Source organism: Mus pahari, chromosome 7, assembly GCF_900095145.1.
Source record: "Mus pahari chromosome 7, PAHARI_EIJ_v1.1, whole genome shotgun sequence".
Classification (NCBI taxonomy): Eukaryota; Metazoa; Chordata; class Mammalia; order Rodentia; family Muridae; genus Mus; species Mus pahari.
This window is the reverse complement of record NC_034596.1, coordinates 13,382,680-13,387,501: the sequence shown is the minus strand read 5'-3', so window position 1 is coordinate 13,387,501 and position 4,822 is coordinate 13,382,680.

Genomic DNA, 4,822 nt, shown 5'->3' with positions numbered 1-4,822 from the left:
GGTTACAGCCCCCTACAACACCTTGGGTACTTTCTCTAGCTCCTCCATTGGGGGCCCTGTGTTCCATCCAATAGCTGACTGTGAGCATCCACTTCTGTGCATAACACATATTTAATAAAATAACATCATGTTATCTTCTTCCATGGGATACCATGTTATTCCATCTTTTGTGACTCTCAGTGTGCTAACTCCTAATTTGTGTTTTCCATGTTTGTTTCAAGCATTTGATTATTGACAGTTTCATCTTTCACTAATATATATATATATATCCTCCATTAGGTGCTGGCTGATGAATTCAACATAATCATTATCATCTTGCAAACACACTTTAGACAAATTTATCTATCACTGGAATTATGTTTTCACCTCATATTTATAATGCTAGAATGATTACTCAGTAAAAACGACAAATATCAACTTTAAAAGCGTCACACAATTAAATTCCCAAATTATTTCTCCTCACTAAGAAAACCAAGGCTACATTCCCTGACTCTCTGGTAATATGACTTAGTCTCACATTTCGTGTGGCTAATCTTTGTGTACGGTAAGCTTGGCCCCATGATGGTAAGCTGCTTTGATTAGCTTGTGGCTCTCAGCAGCCTCATTTGTTTCTTATGACAATACAATACTAATTAACAGGGATACAGTACCTCAGCATAGTTGACTGACCACATTTCATAGGCCAAAAAGAACTACAGATCTAAAATGTAATACTTATCGTGTATGGAAAATGGAACTGAGTGTTGTCATTTAATTAAGGGAAGAAGCTGAGGTCACTTACCCAAGATGGCATGAATTCAACCAAATTTAAAGGTCAATAATACACTTTAAAAGAAATTTGTTCAAAACAAAAATGTAAGATTGAAGGGGATATATTGCAAGAGGTGCAGAGAGAAATGGAAGGGTGAAGTAAGTGGTGCATATGATCATTTTTCATTATATATCTGTATAAGTATTAAAGAATATGGAATTAAAAAATATAACACAGCATGGAGTGCAAGTAACGTAGATTTTTAAAATATTGAATGGGTTTGGTTAAGCAGCTTCCTTGGGGAAAGCAGAAATTCAGGTCACTGACGGTCTTCAGACACTATGTGTTAGAGGTCAGACAAAGACAATTTGTTGAACTACAGCATGGTTGTCATACTGCTGGAAATAAGTAAACAAGAGCAGTGACATTTCTGAATCCCTGGTGGCTAGTAATGATTAGATGACCCTGTGAGTCAGTGAAACTACCCATGGTTCCTCTTAGCTATCAGAATTAAACAGCCAAGGGCCTGACATTGTCTGCAGAGACACACATAGACACACAAACATACATCCCTCCATTCCTCAAGACAAGTATGGAACCAGAGAAAAAAGTAATACACTCAAAACATTTATGTTAAAATACATTTTAAATACACAAATCTAAGGTAAGTTCTCTATGACATTTTAGTTCTTTTTTTGATGATTATTTTGATTTTATGTGACTTTCTTTTTTTTTTTTTTTTTTTGCCTGCATACCTGTATATGTACCATGTACATGCCTGGTGCTTATGGAAGCCAGAAGAGGTATTGGATTCCCTGGAACTGGTGCTAGAGATGGGCTGTGAGTTGCCATGTAGGCTCTGGAAACCAAATGCAGGTCCTCTGCATAAACAGAAAGTATTTCTTAACTACTCGTCTATCTTCCCTGGTGTGAATTTTAGGTTTTAAAAGAGGTAAAGAGAAAATTTGGGTGAGGGAGTGTCTAGTAAACGCAGATGCAACAGAAGAGAAGACAAATTCCTAAACTGAATAAATAATCTTCAAAATCTGTTTGGTTTTGCCAATGAAACTCTAAAACCTCATATTTCTTTTTTTTAAATAAATGTAATTTATTTTTAAAGTTTTAATAAATTAATGCTCTTTTTACTAGATATTTTCTTTATTTACATTTCAAAACCTCATATTTCTTATGCAGTAACATAGAAATAAATTCAGGCAACAAGAAGACTGCATTCTCTGTAAGATTTTGACCCCACAAGTAAAATGCGTACTCTTTTCTTCCTAACAGATTGCTACTCTTTGATTTATAAAACATGTCTATTTAAATACAAGGTTAGGAACATATATATATATATATATATATATATATATATATATATATATATTCTCTATTGTGATTTTAATCCAAGGTCTTACTGTTCTTTGGAGTTATTGACATCTTAATGTTTCCTAATTGTGAAATAATGAAGCCAATTGAATTCTAGGATCCATTAAAATGGTCGGATAATGTATGGGGGACATCAATTACTACATGTGAATTCTAATTTAGTTTTATTACTCACACTATAAATCCTCCCCCAAGTAAAGCAATTGTAAATTGGTTTCTTCATAAAAGATGGTTTTGTCCATGACATTATTTGGGGGGTGAAGGCAATAAATGGAAACTCTGCAGGCTAGAAAACCCACACTGAGAAATAAAGGAGTCAGTCCAAAAGGGACATAGCTAGAATGCTTCAAAAGATTCATTTAAACCCAGAAGTTGATAAACAAGGGCTGGGAATACAGCTTAACTGATAGAAGGCTTTTCTAGTGTGCATTGAGTTCTGTGCTTCATTCTCAGCAATGGTATGTATGCATCCTGCAGGGATACAATCCCAACATTTAGGAGGAGGATCAAAGAAGTGGAGAACTTCAGTCATTGATATCCATATAGCAGGTTCTAGAACAGCCTGAGCTGCCTGAGACTCAGTTTCAAGCAACTAATTACTATCGAAACACCAAAGCAGAATAGAATTTCCTTCTTGATTATGCCGTTGGGCTTAGTTCCTGGCCTCTAGCCTTTGCTGAGTTTGTAGACTTTGCAAAACAATCACAAGTCAAATATCTGTGGCTAGAAAAGTCTGTGACATGCTTTCTCCTTTCAGTGCAACTATGAAAGGCACTGAAGGAATTCAGAAAGATACATCACAACCAACGATATTTACTGCTTACAACCTCAGGCATTTCCTTCCATTTCATTTGTAATTAAGTTTATATTTAAACTAATGAGGCAGCTGAAGATATGACACCTGAGCATATTGCTTCCCTGGGACTGTAGTCACAGCCTGTTAGTAAGTTCATGATCATTCTAAACGAAGTCATATCTTAGGGACGAGGCTAAAGATTTCCTTTATGGTTTGTTTGCTATAATTTAATTAACTCTCAGGGCCTCCAGTCAGTTGTAGATAATTTTTTTCACATGCAAAGCCTCTCAGAAAAAAAAAAAACTGACATTAATTTTATTTGTGCTTATATTCAACATAAAGTCATACTCTATAAACTGAAAGTTAGATCTAAGCATATTCAGTTTTAAGAATTCGTGTGTGTGCGTGCGTGTGTGTGTGTGTGTGTGTGTGTGTGTGTGTTTTGAGTAAGAATGGCCCTCATATGCTTATACATTTCAACGCTTAGTCACCAAGGAGTGACACTACTTAAAAGGATTATAAGGATTACAAGGCATGGCCGTTTTTTGAAGAAAGTATGTTACCTGGTGTGAACTTTGAAATTTCAAAAGTTCATTGACAGGCTCAGTCCCTCTCTCTGTCTCTCTGCCTCTGCTCCTTGTCTCTGTCTTTCTGTCTTTGTCTCTGTCTCTCTCTGACAGTCTGTTTTTGTCTCTGTCAGTCTTTCTGTTTCTCTGCCTCTGTCTCTTTGTCTCTGTCTTTCTGTCTCTATCTCTGTTTCTCTCTCTGTCTCTCTCTGCTTTCAAATTAAAACATAGCTATCAGTTACTTCTTCAGCACCATACCTGCCTGCTGTTGTCCTCTGCCATGATAATTATGGACTAATGCTCTACATCTTTATGCAAACCCCCAGTTAAATGAATTCCTTTATAAAAGTAGCCATGGTCATGGTGTCTCTTCACAGCAACAGGACAGTGACTAAGACAATGGGACAGTGACTAAGGCCATTTGAAGTTAGTACTATAAAACACACATTAGAAAAAAAAAAGTCATGCTAATTCTTTCCAGAGATGGATATTTGTAGTTGTTCATAGCTCCATTTTATTCTTCTAATACTAATTTAAAGTTTCGTTTATAGTTTTATGATTGGCAAAAAGAGTGTGATTTTGGTAGATTGAATACTCATAAAATTATTGGCCCCAAGAGCATTATAGATGTCACACGGATTTTGCTCATATTTTAGAATTACTCTGCAGTTATACTAGCTGGTCCCCTTGCCAGGACTTTGATGTCTCTTTATCTTTATCAAAAGTCCAGGGTGTGCAGTGTTTACATAAGTTCAGGGGACTTGTATTATGGTCTTTCCAATTATACACTAAATTTTTGCACACCCTTAGCTGTTTCCTTAGCCTGCACCTATGTTTTGACTACAAATTGTCATATGAGATCACATATGGGAATCTATCATCACACAGACAACTCTCAGATTTTGGATTTCAGATAACAACCCATTCCTAAAGTGTGACATTTAGGGATAGACTAAGTCCCAGTCTGATTTTGATGAGAAATTTACATCTTTACAGTTACTGTTTCATGCTGGATAGATTCATAGCAAATTCTGTTCTTGGGTAAAACCAGGATGTGTATTCTCTTAGGATTTAAGGGCAGCTGTGCTGTGAAGGGAATCAAACACATTAAGAATATCAAGTCAACATAAGAGACATGTGATGTTAGAGAACTGAAGTTAATTCCTCTATTAAACCATGCCTGAAGAAAATGTAGCCTCCAACTTTTCCATTTACCATGATGTAATAAATCCACTGACTCTTTAAGCCAGCTTGAGCCTGATTTTCTGACACTTGCAATTGAAAGAATCCTAAGGGCTTCACTCAGCTCCAATTTAATAGCTT